This window comes from Bombyx mori, chromosome 5, assembly GCF_030269925.1.
Source record: "Bombyx mori chromosome 5, ASM3026992v2".
Lineage (NCBI taxonomy): Eukaryota > Metazoa > Arthropoda > Insecta > Lepidoptera > Bombycidae > Bombyx > Bombyx mori.
Window position 1 is genome coordinate 10,838,933 of NC_085111.1, and position 19,284 is coordinate 10,858,216.

Consider the following 19,284-nt stretch of genomic DNA (forward strand, 5'->3'; position numbering starts at 1 on the left):
AAACGATTAAAATTCAAAGCCTGTAGAAATGTAATGTAATTACTTCTCCGTCTGGTCAGAGTTCTGCGGACTTTTATTCGAGTAATTAAGTTTAATGCCGGTTTTACATCCCAACTCGAATGTTAAATCGACTCCGCAGATGAGTTAGATGATCGATAAAGGAGTCTTTGTGACGACAGTCATTAAAGTAATGTGGGTCGGAGCTACGTTTAACAAAAAGTAGTAGGCCACGTTTTCTGAAGAGCAGTAAAGCTTTGTATACACACATAGGCGTATTTGGTTGGTTGTAACAATCGCGGTATTGTTCACGGAGGCTCGTTGCTCAGGTGTTTTCCTCGCACAATCAGCAGTAAAAGGAACGAACCTTTCGTCGGAAATATACCAGGATCATTATTTCGCTTGATAATAATAGCTCGTTCTAAATTTTACAGGAACGGTAATCTTGAGAGGTTTTTCAAATTAATTAACGTGCTCTTGAAAATAACAAGACGTACACTTATTTATTGGATTTGTCGGAACAAGTATTGCCAATGGTTGCTGTTTTGTATTCTGAATTAAGTAGGTATGGGTAGCAATAGATAACAAATTATATACTTATCGGGCATCGGGAGGCCGGGCTGTCGCATATGATTGTTGATTCGGGAACTCGTCAGCATAGGTATCCATGGTAGGCGTTGAATTTCAGGAAATACCTGGTCACCGTCCTCGCCGAACCCGTCGCTAGCGACGAAGGGCTCAGCGAGTAAATTAACCCATAGACACAGCCCACTGAGCTTCTCCGGATGTTCTCAGTGGGTCGCGTTTTCGATCCGGTGGTAGATTCACGAAGCACTGCTCTTGCTAGGGCTAGTGTTAGCAACACCCCCGGTTTGAGCTCCGAGAGCTCACCTACACGCTAGGGTAATGCTGATATAGCCTCTGAAGACTATCAGTAAGGTTGGAAAACAAAAAGGAAATAGTGTATATTACATTATAAAAAATAATGTACATTAGATGTTACCATTTAACACCAGATGGGCTGTGAGCTCTTTCACCCATCCAAGCCCTAAGTTAAATAAAATCGATTTTTAGTCTGTATTATCTATATTAAGATCCTTTCTTTCCTAAGACATGTCCTTTCTCACTGAAACCATAAACGAGCTAGACTAGTAGTAGCATCTAAATGTGAACAGTTTATTATTTTACCCTGAAGTTGGTTATTTTAATGTTTCCTGTAATGATTTATGTTTAGCAATGAATTAATACAAAGCAAGTACAGGAATGCTTCTTTCTACAGAGGTAGTGCTATCCAAGTGCTATATAGTGCAAGTGATATTTTAAGTCCAGTAAAAATTCATTTGTGTGATTCGAAATTTTAAAACGACGTGTCTCTTGTAATGCTCTGTACGAACCTTAAAACAAACAAAAAAAAATTGCGTTATTGAATAATATAAGTTAAGATATTTCAAAAACAAACTTGTATGTAACAAATCAAAATAACAGTGACATTTCAAAAAAAATATATTTAAAATTTAAAGAGTAATTAAATTACGGAAAACCGAACGTATTTTGCCCTAATAAACATATAATATGTAATAATAATGTTTGTTTTGGTATGAAATTATTTTTTGCAAACCTTAAATCTAATTGTTACTGATATTAAATTTTATAAATTAAAATGTGAAATGCACACGTAATATAAATGTATGTGTAGAAACAAATCAGAGTGTTTGGAGGATTTTGAAAAATGGACGATGATTGTGCTTAGTAATGAAAAACTGTTATATAATATGATTTTAACCGTTAGTGAAATATACCTATTAGAAAAATAAATAGCCTATCGGCTCAACGGTAGAAACATTCTTAAGCCGGTATAAATTGCTGTCGGAAGACCGCTTGGCGGCCAGCACAGGTGTGCTTATTGCATCATTTCGACGCATTCTTGAGTTCTCCGGTTCCATTAGACCCTCAGTACCAATGTATTGAACTCGTTAATTCATACATTTTATATGAAAGCCGCAATAAAAACACAGGCGTATCTTGTAAAGTGTATTGGTAAAAGCTAGGTTTAGATAAGTTATTAAAGTTAGTGCACATAAAAAATCATTGAGTATTATTTTGCTTGAGAACTCCCTGCTTCATTTGTTATTTTAAGATGTTCTCAAAACAAGGTTTACATTTTAAGTAGTTGATATATCAAGATGTAAACGAGTTCTTCTTTTGTATATTACTTATTCTAGTTTATAAGATCTTCACAGAATTATTCATCTTGGTCAACTTACATAATTGGTTATGAAATAATGCAAACTAGTTGATATTTTTCGAGAATCTTATGTCAAATTGTTTATTTACGAGTATAAATATGTCTAATATTATTTTGACAATGCTTAGTGATTTATAAGGCATGATTTCTAAATGTTGAAGTGTCCTCGTGACGTCATCTTGGGTTTGTAGACTGCGTGCCTCCGAAACTGACAATATGATGACAAACACAGATGTAGATATAAACACAAATTTAAATGTTCATATTGTATTAAACATTATACAAATTATATTCGTAGGTCTTATGCTAATGAGGGCTACCGGTTTGATGGCGTATTTATTATCTCTTAAGTCTTAACGTGACATTGTTTTAGTGAATGACTGCTTAGAATTTTATAAGCTTTATTTTTAACTTGCGACCTGCCCTCGCTTCGCTTCGGAAACTGTAATTTATTATTGATTTCTCCACTATTTAATGGTTGTTATTATACATATAAACCTTCCTCTTCAATTACTCTATCTAAAAAAAAAAAACTCATCAAAATCTGTCATAGGGACAGAGAAAGCGACTTTGTTTTATACTATGTAGTGATAAGAGACAAATTTATTTTTCGATAAATAATTTTGCTTACAGTCTTAGAGGCAATGTAACCTAATGTAAACGCGATTGTCTACTAGTATGCACATAAAAAATTTAAATTTCAGATATTTCAATAAACATTTTACCAATATTTAACGGGTTCTTAGTGGCGAGTTGCCGACATTTCAACGCCATGGTCACTAGTAGACATCAAATCTAAAAATTGTGGTGATAGACTCCGTTAAAAATTATTAATAATAATGTTTCTTTAATTATCATAAGAATTAAAGAAAAAAAATCTTGAAGGTTTGAAACAATGTATGTAATAAGTATTGTTAAATATTTCGATTGCAGTCAACGATATTCGTTGAGGGCAGAGCACTGTTTTCCCTTAGCACAGGTCTTTTATTAGTTTGGTTATCTGGGCTTAAACTTGATATGCATTATAGAGATTGTGTCAGTGAAGTAAAATTATTATTATTATTAGAGGTCCAGCAGTAGTCGAAATTCGAAAATAATTAATTGGAATTGTAAGTTTGTACACTATTACGATTGTATTTTCAACGCCAAGATTACACTATAGAAAAATATTAATAAAGACAAAAAATATTTAATACATTCTCAATTTGACCACAGACGTCAAGAACAAAAGTTTGACAATAAATAAATTGTATGCATGCGTGTGTGTGTCAAATACATGGTAGTGTGTATAATGTTTTCTTTATTGATTTAATGTATCTTTTATGCATTATTTTTAATTAAAATATTAGCATTGTGCACTTCTTCTCTATGTTCTCTATAAGTGTGGAAAATTTTACACTCCACCGTCCGCGCAATTTTCGTAAAAATGGAAACAAAGTTTTTGCTTCGCGTATTAATATATAGATGATTGGTAAATATGCATTCGCCTATAACTGCTCAATATAAAAAAACAAACTATAACAAGTTGAACTATGAAACTATGAACAGTTAGTTACGCATTATAGTGCAATATCTTTTCATGTAATAGCGCAACTCGAAATTGCCGCAAAAAATACAAGAAAATAAAGTATTTCTATTAAATTACTAAAGAATTTACACAATAATTTTCATTGCACGAATACCCGAACAATTGGAGAATGGTTCTCTGTTGTCTATTCACGCTTTACAGCGTTATGGATTCAACGAGTTTGAATGCATTCAAAATGTCTAATCTCATTTGTAAATAAACCGACCGATGTCGGTTCCTTTCGATACAAATTATAGCAAATGACCACCTACGCCACCCTCCTAATCGGTTCTTCAAATATCGCTCTGTGGATACCGGTTTGTTATATAACAGGAATGTAATTATCACCTACACATAGTCCTATAATAGAGGTGTTAAAAATATTTCAAATGGTCATGTACACTTAACCAAAGCTATAACGTTAATGACTTTAAGAATTTTTAAGTAAACTAAACTGACCTCTCAAATATCCAGTAACTTTAACTTCGTTAGCAGTTTTTGCGTATAAGCTTTACTAAGTGTTATTATTGTGCTCACGAGTGATAGCATCGTGTGATCAAATGAAATAAATGTGAGGCCGCATCATAATATTCTGTTCTGGTATAAGGCTACGTTTGGTACCTATTCTTTTTAAATTGAGATCTTCTTGTCTTAAATAGTTTTAATGTAGGCGTCGATATTCAAGTTGCAAGTTGTATTGCTGGAACTACTCTGCACTACATGGACTATGAGGTAGTTTGTCTGTTAGTCACCACCGTGAGTAAGCTGTTATACTGAGTAAATATTACTGGTGGCAGGACCTATTGTAAGTCTGCACGGGTAGGTACCACCACCCTGCCTATTTCTGCCGTGAAGCAATAATGCGTTTCGGTTTGAAGGGCGGGGCATCCGTTGTAACTATACTGCGACCTTAGAACTTATATCTCAAGGTAGGTAGCGCATTTACGTTGTAGATGTCTATGGGCTCCAGTAATCATATAACACCAGGTGAGCTGTGAGGTCGTCCACACATCTAAGCAATAATAAAAAAAAACCCAAGGGAATTAATCATTCCTTCGACTGGATTGACTATCAATTAATTATTATACATGGTCACTCGGTACAAAAATATAGTGCAAAAACTAGCTGACTGATGTTATATAGCATAACGTGTAATGTAACTAATTTAAAGACGACTGACGATGTGACCTTACTTTAAAGAACAATCCATAAAAGTTCTTACATAATTATTTCTTTCTAAAATAATCACATTAGAACTTAATGGCTTTGAATTGTTTTAACTTTTGTAAGGGAATGCAAAAAAAGAAATGTAAAACAAGATAAATAAGTTTTGTTTGAAGTTAGCATATCGAATTCTCTGTTTATTGAATCACTCGCATTGTCATAAGTTTTGCAATGTGTATTTGTTGTTTGGCGTTTGGGTTAGTGCGGGATTTCGTGGGCCCTTTTGTTGGGCGTTCGCTTACACATACTTTACTAAATTAATTTCGGGCTAAGACGCAGGGTATGGAAGGAAAACTTTCAAGGTTTGCGTTGGTTCATTAATAGCGGTTTCACATCGACTTTGAACACTAAACGTATAATTCTAAACACGCAACTCGAATTCAGATGAATAATGAAGGGGTCTTGTAATTATGATAGATACAACCTTGTCCGGTGATATGAACGACTGTTGAAATTATGTTGAGATAATAAACCTTGAAGTTCGTATTAAATATAAATCTTATATTTTATATGTCATATATATTTCGTGTAGACAATGTAGTAAATGTTTTTTTGGTATTTCGTATGTCGTTAAAGCTAAATAACAATAAAAATATCATTGTTTCTTCAGTATTTGCATAAAATATTTCAATGTGATAGTAGACATGTGATGTGTTGCTAGTGGTTGCGTAGTATTACCAAGTATTCGTTTTAGTGGGTAAAATGATATAAAGGTCCTGTTTGAGCTGCCTTCAAACAAAGCTATATTCAATTTTTGTGATCTTTGTTATTTCTTTGAGTGGTGGGCTCAGGATGTGTAACGAAATGTAGATATTATTATGTATGTATGTGTATGTATATTAAATTATATTTACTTATTATGAAACTGTAAGAACAGTGTCTGTCTGTGTATTGTAATAAAATAATTGCTCTTCATACGAGTATCATGCAAAAATTATTATTGAGCTGATTATGTTGCTTTTTTTTCGTTTCTTACTTATGTATTTACTTTAAAAAAACTATGGTCCATAAATCTTTTATTTGGTGGGAGCTGCAGTAATAAAAATAGTATCATATTGTTTAACTAACGCCCCTAGCCCATGTTCCTAATGCAAACCCTTGCCCTTATATCAAGTACGTAGAGTAACATAATACTAAAATTGACGCAGATGAAGAAACGACAGGACAAAGTTTATTTTTCCTGTAAGATGAAGTTCCTTAAAAGGCTCTTATGTTTAGTACCTTAAATTAAATATTCTGTTTGTCTCCTACTTTATTGTTATTCATTTTGTGAGATTCGACGTATATTTTAGATTTGAAAGCTTTACAAAAATTTGATTAATTTAGTGTAACATTTCAAGAGAATCATAAATAAATTGAATATTTGTTGTCAAGCGACAAGGCTGACTATCCTTTAACAATAAAGGGAACAACATTTGTTTTTCATCGTTTCCTCACTGCTGAGGATCGCGACCACATGTGACTTTTCTCCATAGCGCTCGGTCATGAGCGGCATGGACCGCATGGTATAGACTACCACCACCACAACCACCACTACCACCACTACCACCACTACCACCACTACCACAACTACCACCACTACCACCACTACCACCACTACCACCACTACCACCACTTTCTTCACCACATCTGACCATGTGGCAGGTGTCTTGCCCACGGCACGCTTACATTAAACCATGATCCTGTTCTTATTGTCGATTACAAGAAAGAAAATAAATAACTATGAAATTTCATAAAACATTGGTCTTTAATGTACATAAGCTGACTGATTGTTTGTATAGTAATGTAAATTGTTAATATCACTGAACTTAGTGTGGTGTAAAAAATAAAAGAGTTCGAGTTATCTTATAACAATGGTCTGGTTGATACTAAATACGTCGTCGGAAAGACAATGTAGCTCAGATGATACGTCTCCTAACCCACCCTCCTTAACAATAAACTCGTTAACTATAGAAATTCATCTGGCGTCGGTCTGCTTGCTCGGACCTATATCGTTCTTTTTATGAATCAAATAAAATCAAGCCAGACGTGTTCTTATTTTTCACGCATCAACGCCTCAATGGCTTTTCGTAGTCCAATTCGGTAAGCGCACGCGACATTTACCGGTGTTCCAACCGGTTCGGCAGTCTGTGCACCATTGTATATCTGTTCGCAGCTTAAGCCAGATACATAAAGTAGCATGTTGCAGACTCGTTGTATAAACATCAAGTTTTATTGCCTGGCTATGTTCCACGGAGGGGCGTTAAACCCGGCCGAGCTCTGGAGCTTTTAGTATTTACAGGATGGGTTGTTGGGCTTAGCAGCGTTGTTGTGCGGGCGAGAGTCCAAAGTCCGAAGTACAGGTTCGTGGTTACGATGGATGCGGTCGATAGCTCTGTCTCGCTCGCGGCATCCGCATGCAGCGTGCGCGCTGTTAGCCCCCCCCCCCATTCCTCCGTACTTAAAGGCTTTCACGGTAAATGCAGTGATCCATGTCATTATATTGTTGTTACTTAAATTACAGTCCAAACATCTCTGAATAGAAACATTATACTAGTTTTTACGTAAAGCGCACAAAAAAAAGTATAAGTAAAATTTGCAGCGAAAGTTTTCCCTTTCCAATAACATTCCTGTAACAATAGCATTTTGCGTTTATATTGATTTACTTAGCAAAGCAATTGTATGTTTCAAGAAAAATAATTAATTTTAGGATTTCTTAACGATTTCCAAGCTGGAAACTTGAATAGTTTCGTAGACCATTATGTAAATCTAAGAGCTTTTCAATTAAACGCTATGAGAGAACGAGTTCGCTTCAACTCTAATGCAAAATATCTACGGTATTATTTCAATAAACTTTACTAGACTCATTGTAGTTTTACACAGCTCTAGAAATTTGTTTTAAAATAACTCTGAATATTTTTAATTTTATGTAAGTGAAATGCCTTTCATATTCGTTTTCGTAGTGTAACTGGGAATTTTACAATTGTGTTTTAATCATTCTAGTAAGTACAATTTATATTACCATTGTTCGCACTCGGTTTGAACTTTCAAGATTTAAATGATATTTCTTATATCACGTTTTCTCTTTTGTTTTGTTAAGGTGGAAAATACTGTTTAAAAAAAAAAAAAAGACACTAAGCCTAAAGCTCGTCAATGACTACTCAATAAGTAAAAAGAACATTGATTGAAAAACGCACTAGAAATATGTATTCTTTTTGTTTTTAATTTATACTAATGACATAATATATATTACAACGGTATACTAACAAAGAAATTCAATACTTGTAATAAAACCCTTGAAATCATTATATTCAAATTAAAATTCATTTTTTTTTTTTTTTTTTTTCCCTACCTATGCTGATAGCCTTGAGAGGCTACTTCAGCTTCACCCTAACGTTAGTAGGTGAGCTCGCGGGGCTCAACCGGAGAGTTGCTAACACTGACCCTAGCAAGAGCAGTGCTTCGCTGAATCTACCACCGGATCGGAAACGCGACCCACTGAGAAGATCCGGCGAGAAACTCAGTGGGCTGTGTCTATGGGTTAGTTCGCTCGTCGAGCCCTTCGTCGCAAGCGACGGGTTCGACGAGGACGGTGACCGGTGCTTGTGGTGCCTAAAAGCACCGTTAATGGATCAGGAGGATCCGTAATGACGTGCTTTGGGCGACGTCGACGGTTTACCATTCGGTCTACTGGGTCGGGTATGTAATTTCCAGCGGCTACGATGAGAGGGTTCTCATGTCGTGCCGCCTTCTCAAAATGGCGCAGCGATGCCGACTGTAGATACTTACTAAAAGAGTCGAGCTCCAGGTCGTCGTGGAGATCCACATTCCTAAGGAACCAAGGCGCTCCGACGGCTATCCTGCAGAATCGTGATTGAATAACCTGAAGGGATTTCAAGTTGGTGCGGGCTGCGTGAGCGAACACTACGCTTGCATACGTCATGACGGGGCGTATACAAGTTTTGTAGAGAGTTACCTTATTACGGAGGGACAGTTTGCTTCGACTACAAAGCATTGGATAGAGTCGTCCTAGAATAAACGCGGCGCGGTCGCGTACCGTTTTTATATGGGGACGGAATGTCATCCCTCTGTCGAGGGTGACGCCTAGATATTTGACCTTCGAGACCCACGGTATGGGCTGGCCAAAGAGAGTGATGGGACTAACGGCGGAGGTGTTTGCGCGCCTACTACGGAGTGGGATGCTCGAAGTGATGTTCGGAGGGCGACCCCTTTTGAAGAGCACCGCTGCGCTTTTCGTGGGGTTGATGTCTATTCGCCACTTCCGGAACCACTGTCCCATGGTGGCTACTGCGATCTGGAGTCGCCGATGAAGCAGCGACATCTTCCTACACGAGTAGTAGATAGCCGTGTCATCGGCGAAGAGCGCTAGATGGGTCTCCGGAGACCGGGGTATATCATTGATATACAAACTAAATAATAACGGGGAGAGCACGGAGCCTTGCGGGACTCCGGCGGTCAGTTGACGGGGACGAGAACGAGTTCCCTCTACTCGATATCGAAACGAACGGTTCGACAAGAAGTCTCGTATGATGAGCACGAGTCTGTCTGGCACTCCCATGTTGTACAGTTTATAAATTAAACCGTTGTGCCAGACTTTGTCGAACGCCTTCGCGATGTCGAAGAAGAGGGCGCCGGTCGGGATTTGTTTACGCCTATTTAGTCCTATCAGAATGTGCTCCGTGAGGCGGTGCACTTGTTGTACGCACGAGTGTTTAGAGCGGAATCCGAACTGTTCGTCTATGAGAATTTTGTTCGCGGTAACAAAATCCCAGAGGCGTTTCCTAAGGAGCCGTTCGTAGATTTTTCCTATCGTCGAGAGGAGACTAATCGGACGGTAACTAGAAGTTTCGTTTGTCGGTTTGCCCGGCTTATGTATACCGATAACGTCCGCTTCTTTCCACACCGCGGGAAAGATGCAGTGCGTCATAGCGGCATTTAAAATTGTAGCCAACATTGCTATCAGTTGGACTGGCAAAAATTTTAGCGCGCGGTTGTGGATGCCGTCGGAGCCTGGTGCCTTCCTAGGTTGGAGGTTGTGGATCGCGTCTCTAACTTCGTCCGTGGTAATGGGGGGTAACGCGTCCGAGGGCGGCAGGGAAGCTCTGCGCTCGACCTCCCTGTCGACTAACTCGGTGTGTTCGGGGTCCGCGTGTTGAGTGCTGGTGGTGCACTGCTCTTGCAGTGCATCGGCCAGCAGCTCAGCCTTGTCATCGTCATCGAATGCCGGTGGTTGGCCCGAAGGGCGTAAGAGGGGAGGCATAGTAGCGGTAGTTTCGGATTTGAGAGTCCTAGCTAGTCGCCAGTATGCTTGGTGGGAGGGCGCGAGTTGTTCTAAATAACTATGCCAATTATCGTTACGCGCGTCGCTTAAGCGGGAGTGGACTTCGCGTTGTAGACGACGCATCTGAATCCGGTTTGAATGCGTGGGAAGACGATCGTAGGCCCGGATTGCCGCGTTCCTAACTCTTAAGAGATTCCTAAGATCGGGGGACAGTCTGATGCGGTGGAAGCTGTCCTCCACATCGACTTCTTTAGAAGATCTAATGATCGCGGAAGAGATGTGATCGGTAATGATGTTTATGGATTCGACGGTGTCCTCGGGGGATGGATTCGAATCCGGGCCGTAAGGGAGGATTGGCGGAGCGGCGTCGGCTAGGCACGTGCCCAGCTTATTCCAATCCACCATGGTCCTCGTAACAGTGACTGGATTGTGAGGGCGACCGAGCTGCATAACGACAGGTCGGTGGTCTGAGTCGAGCTCTGGCATTGCTTCGATGGAACGCAAGCGCAGAGTTACGTTTCTAAGCAATGCCAGGTCTATAGTGCTCGGACGGAGCGCGATGTTATACGGATAACATGTTGGAGTTGGGGGACCGACTATTTCAAAGGTGAGGTCGTCTATAAACGCGTCGAGACGCCTACCGTTAACGTTTGTACGATGGCAGTTCCACCTAGTGTGGTGGCAATTTAAATCGCCTGCCAGGATGACAGAGTCTCCCATGCCGAACAGTGACTCGATGTCACTGCTCAGGAGGGGCTTGTCCGGGGGGAGATAAACGGATGCGATGACGATCGGCTGGTGTCCCGTCAGCGAGATACGGCACACTGACGCCTCGATATGTGAGAGCGAGGGAGTATCGAGAGGGACAACGTGCAGGGCCCGCCTATAGTAAATGGCAGTCCCGCCTTTGGAGGCGGTGAGTCTGTCATTCCTAACCATGACGTAATTCGCGACTTTCGGGTCACGACGCGAGGGCTTCAGACAGGTTTCCTGCACTAATAGAATATCTACAAGATTGTCGCGGAGGAATTCAAAAATTTGATCGCGTTGCCGCGCGAGTCCGTTAGCATTATAGAATGCTAACGTAAGGGAATACGGTTTTTCTCTACCTTTTTGCGCCATTGGTTACCGGTAAAGATTTTATAACGTACGCGACACGGACTCGTAGACGTCCATGTGATCGAAAGCGGCCGCGAGCCGCTGTTCGGGGGTTACCGACCTACGTATCGCGTCTGCGAACGATCGCAGACGGTCGAAGTTGACCGCGGTGACGAAGTCACGCACGAGCGCGAAGTCGTTGACGGCGGAGGGTTGCGGGGGACGGAACGCGGGCGCGGGGCGAGGTGCGAGCAGGGGCTGGGGCGCGGGGCGTGTCACGAGCGGGGGCGGGGGTGCGGTTTCCGTTCCCGCCTTCGTATACGGCAGCGGCTTTTTCCACGCCGAGACCGTGGGAACTGCAGCCGGCACGAAGGCGGGTTTCGGCACTGAAGGTGCCGAAGTCTTTGGGCCGACGGTTCGCGGAGCTGGGTGGGTTGGGCGTTTTCGCGGAGCCCTGGGACATCCACGGTAGTTCGCGGGGTGCCCTTGCTTAAGGCATAGGACACAGCTGGGAGGTTCGGTCGCGGTTTCCCTATCTCTAACGCAGTCTAACGTAGCGTGATCGCCGAGGCATTTCACGCAGCGGGGGCGCGCGTGGCAATTACGCGCCGAGTGGCCATAGAGTTGGCACCTGTAGCACTGCCCGGGAGTGCCACGCTTGTGGGGGGCTTCGATCGAGATCCCGGATAGGCCGCAAATTGTCGTGAGACATGCGATCTTCTTTTTGGCCTCCGGGGTGGGTTCTAACGCCACGAGTATCATATTATAGGGCTGTTTGCCCCGCCCGCTGTGCATCCGGTGCACACTAACTATCGGGAGGGCCTGAGCGGTCAGATCCTCCTTAATGTAGTCTAAAATTCATCCAAATTTAATTCTCCACGGACATATACATATAGGCACTGGACTCTGATTAAACCAGATGTACGAAACATTCAAAGTGTACAGGAGAAAGTCAAGTATCAAGATAATTGGGCTCTTGTCTCACAATTCCTTTTGCACGAATTGCTCATAGTTACCGTTGGCGGAGCAATGCAACCACAGAATAGGCTAATATTATCTTGCACAATATAGTGTTTATAATGCATGCAATGTAGTCAGGTTATGGCGAAAAAAATTAATGCACTTTTGATATGTTGGCGAACCTACTTTTACCCAAAGATGGTTTGTTATATAATATAATAAATAATTGGATACTTGATCGTTAAAACGCCAACTGATTATCATATTTTGGAATGAAACAAGAATCAGGATGCTAGAGTTCAGATTTAGGCACAGATTATTTTCATGTAAGACATGTAATGAATACATGTTTTATAGGTATATATATTTTTGGTTAGCTTCCACGAGTTTCTCTGTATAATCGATTCAGGAACAAAAACAACTGTAGGGGAACCGTGCTAACCGTGATCTCCTGGGGTATTGATTAACTGAAGTGGTAGTTAGAAGGAAACATGACTCGTGGACCAGATTTTGTTAGTGCCCAAGAGCCATTAAAAAAAACCGCACGTCATAAGAAATTGTTTTTTTCCTACCTTCTCTAGTAACCTCGAGGTGTTATACTTGATTCTCCAGACGAGTAGGTGAGCTCACGGGGCTCTAACCTGAGGAACAAGATATAGTGTTGGTAGGTCTTTCAAAAGTAGGACCGAATATAAAAGTCTCCAGAATTCGGTGAATGCCTGGAGTGCAATATTGCACGTTGTAGTGATGCCACAGACATCTTTCATAATGTTGATAATATTCTTTTTACGATTTGGAAGTTTTTTTAATACTTAAAATGTAGCGTAGTAACGAACTACACTGGGGAAACATGAAAAGTCATCCGAAGTCTTCAAAACTACACTATCAGCATTAGTGGTTTTGTTATATTAAGAACTGAATGAATTAATATTTTCAGGGACACTCACTCAGTAAATCTTATTAGGAAAGCTCCTTGAAGCATTTTTCCAAGCCATCTAATTACATAATGGAACAGGCTCCCACAAGATGTATCAGTACTATATTCAACTGTCTAGAGAATAAGCTCGTACGATTCTGCAAATCTCATTTTTTCATAATCATCATCTAATAAGTAAAAAGTAAATAACATTAATAATAATAGTTGCTCGTATTCCGAAATTTTTGAAATCCAAGAATGCTTCCATTAAATGATTTATAAGCTCAAACGGAAACATAAGCAAACTTAATCATTAACCTTTCACAAGGAATCAGCTTACTTGGCATGCGCCCGTATCTGGTTTGTAAAAAAAAAAACATTCGCCGATCTCGGTCGAGTTGAAAATAATTTGAAAATATAATAATAAATCTCTTGACAACATTCAATAATATCCAATTGCTTTTAGTATCGATACAAAATGAATGGATTATATAGTACCGTAATGTTAGCACTGCAAAGGTTGCTCATAGAATTGACGACGAAGCTATTCATATAAATGCGCAGATGAAAGCAAGTGTCCTAGATGAATTGAAAGTAAGTCTGCTTCATTTCTGCATTGAAAATTTTCTCAATAGACTAGTTAGATTAAAGTAAATGGTACAATTACTGTAGCGTAATTATCATTCAGTACGTTGAGTAGATACGTACGCCGTCTGCGACTCTCTTAATATGTAAAAGTAATCATGATAAATTAACAGAGTTAAGTACAGCAGAGACAAAAAATGCCGAAAGAAAAGAGAAGATAAATTTTTTTTTATGCTTATTTCGGTGGACGAGCTCACAGCCCACCTGGTGTTAAGTGGTTACCGGAGCCCATAGACATCTGCAACGTAAATGCGGCACTCACCTTGAGATATAAGTTCTAAGGTCTCAAGTATATTTACAACGGCTGCCCCACCCTTCAAACCGAAACGCATTACTGCTTCACGGCAGAAATAGGCCGGGCGGTGGTACCTACTCGCGCGGACTCACATGAGGTCCTACCACCAGTATAACAGTACAACAGATACAATAAAATGTCAAAAGAAAAGAGATGAGGCGTAAATTTTAAATGACAAAAACATTTCTTAATATAACAAAAAACGTTTATTATTTTAGGAAATGATACAAAATCAAATAGAATCACTTAGAGTATCGTGTATATTCACAGCGTTTCTCGTTACTGTAACTCAGACCTATAGAGGTTAATCCTACCTCGATTCATCACAATCGCTGACATTTTGAAGCATCTTCCTGTTTATGTACAAACGTGAGCTATGCGAGTTCTTACTCAATACCAATAGATTTGATCAAATTGAAAACGAACATAAATTTAGCGCACACAACATCAGAAGTTATGTAATGGCAGTCATTGTAAATAACTAACTAATTATGTAATTGAAAACTGTTCTGAATACGTTTTATTGAATGTTTATATGATTTATTTCCATTGAAGTAGGAATACAAAGATATTAATAAATTCTCAATTTATATTTAATAGTGTTTTCTTAGATTCGTGACACAAACTTGATTAATAAATAATAGGTGTCATATATAAAAGACGATTACGAGATAAAACTGTTTTTCAATTTAATTTGAGAACATCGTGTTTTATTACATCTGAATGATAACCCGTTAATCGCATTTCATTTAAATATGTTCACGTCAAGCCTTTTAGAAGTAGGGTATGTAGAGAAACGACGTTCTGCGATCATACTTTGCACTGAAAAAAGACATAGACTTGCCACGCATCCAGGAGATACTCAACCGGTCACAAAACTGCAACAGACTTTCTATGTCACTATCCAAGCCGTCTCCAACAATCATGACAAATGAAAAAAGATGTGTGGTGTCGTGGGATACCGGATAGGAACGAAGTTCCTTTTTATAAAAATATTAATTTTAAGTTCTATTCGAAGTATAAAGAAAATAATTATTCGGGTATACATTTTTTATTATGAACTTTTTATTGATAAGAATAAAAAAAAACTACTTTACAAAGTTATCAGCTTTATTTTATTCACAATGATTTATAAAAAATATGTAATAAAAATATGTTATTTTTTGTACGTTATTACAAAGCTAAGTCGTACACTGTGCATTACTAATTTGTACGTTATTACAAAGTTAAGTCGTACACTGTGTGCGTTACTTATAAAAATCTTACGTTACGGACGTTTTTTTCCGGTTAGGGTACCCCTCCGCATGTTCCCATAAGGAACTTCGTTCCAAAAAAACGTATGCGTGAAACACGGAGCTGAACACGATGCATTATGGACGGTATCTGCCTCAGTTACGGTTTTAAAGACAAGAATATCGAATAGCACTATCATTAGCACATTCGTATCTAAAGCAAAGATGGCAGGCGGGCGCACCTCCTCGCGTCACACGGGACTGCTATCCGCCTGCATTAATTAATTACATAATTCAACTACGTCACGTTGCATGCATTGCGAAATTTTATTTCAAATAAAATATTAGTATAGTTTCTTTTTTTTTTTTCATTGAAATTATAACGGTTTTCGTGTCAGGAATCGCAACTAGCGGACATCGGAAACGGTGATCTCACGAGCGGTTTGTCTCTTAGAAGCAGCGTTTAGTTGAAATCATACTAAGGATCGCAGCGTAACTTTATGAGGCAAAATATTCTGACACACTTCTCGCTAATTTTACATGCAATAGATGCAGTGGCTAAATATAATTGTACGTTCTTATTCGTTGCGCATCGGTCGGCCACTGTGACGGCGGCGCGAGCCATCACACGCATCCAAATAGGCAGCCATATACATCTCCAGCGTACGAATGAGTCTTTTAATTTAATGTTCTGGATAGTAATTCGTTTCAAAACAATGACTTCGGACATGACGTTGAGTGCATATGTTATGTTTAGATGTGTTCAACGTTTAATATACCAATGTAATATTGAATGGTAGTAACAAGGAACAAACTAAAGGACCGCTTTTGTTACTCTGTGATTTTTATGTTAATTACAAAATACTCGAACGCAGACCGTATGGGACGTGTTAACGTGGTTAATCGTGATAAGCTCACGATATAGCATTTATATTCAAAATATTATGTCATTTATTAATTGAAGTATGCTTTAATAATATCTTTGTACGTATCACAAACATTGGGAAGTACCGTTATCGGACCCTCCCAAGCTCTACCAACCAGTTTAATGAAGAGATTTGGCACGACTCGGCTGCGCGGGCTTTAACGGTGTCTGTCTCTTTAGTTAGATAAACAACTTCTATTAATACTATACGATACAAACACGTTCTGTTCGTGCGATTCATAAACAAATTTATTAATGGTTATGAAATTTCGAAGAGTTTTGAACGTTAACAGATATCTGAGTTTATGTGGCTTACTTGTGATGAACATCGAGATTTAATATAAACAAGCAAGAAAGTTCATCATGTTTTTAAAAGTCAATTAATTTGTACTTTTAAATCTTTTTCTGTATTCTCGATGATACATGTCGAAATATTCATTAGTACCATTGTATGTATACTGAATTATTGAAATATTGGATTAATTAATGTGAAACATTTTTATTAAGATGTTACGTAATATTAGAAGAAAGAAGAAGATACCAAACACCAGAGACACTATTGGCGTTATTTTGAGATAAATAACATAGACGCAGTACTAAGTATATTGCGTGTTTTATAGGTAGAACTTTATTGTGGAAAACTTGATATTATCATGGTGGTATAGCAATAACATAATTTTTATTTTTCAGTGTAAAGGTGAACCAAACATAAGTATTATAATTATAATTATAAAAGACGAAAAATAAACCTTTTTGTGGTATTTAGACCTAGCTCAGCAGTTTAACATTTTCTTCTGTATACTGGGTGTTAGAAGACCGCTTCCGAAAACGAAGACAGACGATAGTACTAATGCCACCTTTGATGATGCGACGGAAAAACGTTTTATTTACGTTCACTATTATTATTATCCATTATTTACGCTCTATCATGTTAGTACAGGTAAATGAAACTATAGTTTCATAAAAAAACACATTACTTTATTTTAAAAAAACCAGCAATGAAACACAAAATCAAAAACAGCTAATGCTCGGGTCAACAAACGCACAGGCGTAGCGCGGAGCAGACTCATGCGATCGCACAAATACTTTTTTACATTTGTCTAAATAACTCCATCATCAAAGGTGTCTATAGTAGTATCATCTGTCTCCGTTTTCGGGAGCGGTCTCCTAACATCCAGTATACCTTAAATTTCCAAATAAGTTGAAAAGTATAAAAAAATTAAGAAACCCGAGATTTCCATTCCGCTGTCCTTCACTCTCAACGCGAATTCGATTCGCACGCAACTTTAGGAGATATACCATTTTATGGCCTAATGTTGTGAGTTCAACCTTTCGATCCGTCACAAAACTCACCAACACTCTCACCCTATCTTAATCTCTGCCTTTCATATATGTAGTATAAATATTGTTCACGTCATGGTATAATTTGATGTACTTATTTTTTTTTGCAGAGATGTGCTTACCGGAATTCATAGGCATCATCAACGAAGCCACCCATTTTGACAAATGTAGGTTGACGTTTCAATTTTACTTTACAAAAGAAGTCCCACCTGTCAAACCAGAACACACGACTGCTTCGTGGCACGTTGGGTAGTAATTACCTACGCGGACTTACAACACGATTTACTAAGGCTTTTTTAATTGAAATGAGCGTCTTAAAAATCACTAAATATAATATGTACATAAGAGCTTAAATAACTTAATTTTATTAAATTATCAATAGTAGATATTATTCCTAGAACCGTAATATTTCAAAGTTAGTGAGTTAATTTCAGCTTGTTCATGATCATCATCACGATTCTTTGAGTACAGATGCAGTTTATTGAGGGCAAGAAACGTACAGACTTAAGCTTAGATCACGAGTAGAAGGGAAGTCTTTAGTAGCGTTTTGTCATGTCGCCTGAATCACGTTAAAGATTTTGAACTGCTTCGATTACTTTTTTGTACGCATTAACAAGCTCATGGCCCATCTAATACGATTACGAAAGTATCTAGATTTCACAATAAAGCGGCAATTGATTTGATGACGTGAGGACATCTTGCAATCGCATCATCATATCGACGCTTGAAAGGCAAACGTGACTAAGCGACAATAACTGCTTTATATATTAATGATAGGCAATAACCATATTCGAGGCGCAAAAAAATATATTTCTAGTTCTATTAAAATCATTTCAAACCTACAGCGAGATTCGTTAAAATAGATTTTTTTCAGGTATTTTAACTTTAAATTGGTCTACTGTAAAGTTCACGCAATTGTCGCTTAGTCACGTTTGCCTTTCAAGCGTCGATATGGACTATCTTGCCTATCAAACTGAAACGTAGTTACGAACATATTAGAAGATCGAGGCTTTGTTACTGAATTGGTCAGCTACAGGAATGGTGCTTTATACAACAGTAACAAACAGAACTATAGTTTTCGATAAAATATTATGTATGGGCGTGCGAAGCGTGGCGTTTTCTGATCAATTACACACAACATTTAGGTTCAGCATTTACATGTGACTGACCGTATTTACGCTTCGAATCTTGAATTGTGTTCTATATCAATTTTATTTATGCATGTAGGTATGTATTTCACGGCAACAATGGGTACGAACATCACAGGTACTGTCAATATTCCACATTTGCATACTCCTCCCGTTCGAACGTTCCTACCTCTATTTCTACCCTTTAGGCGCTTTGTGGTACGGTGACACTCCTACATACCTACGACATGGAAACTTTAGGTTATTAGTTTTATATTCAACCCAATGTTTCGAGATATCTTTAGGAAGATTACATAGTTGTAAAGTAAGTTAAAACGGACAAAGTACTTTTGTCTGGGGAACGAAGATTTGTGCCTGCTTAAAACGTTCGGCTTTTCGTAGTTTTCGGACATAAAATTAACCCTTTTCAG

At 38.7% G+C, this 19,284-nt stretch overlaps 1 protein-coding gene across 2 annotated transcripts in view; it reads right to left on the minus strand.

Moving 5' to 3' along the window:
• The window catches only part of LOC101741638 (semaphorin-1A), a 105,779-nt gene that overhangs the window by 76,598 nt on the left and 9,897 nt on the right, over positions 1-19,284 (minus strand). Inside the window, exon 2 of one of the 2 annotated variants that reach the window (XM_062668704.1) lies at positions 12,945-13,013. The exons of the other annotated variant lie outside the window; for it this stretch is intronic. The gene's annotated coding sequence lies outside the window, so the exon portion shown is untranslated. The remainder of the gene's footprint in view (positions 1-12,944; positions 13,014-19,284) is intronic. 2 annotated transcript variants of the gene reach the window in all.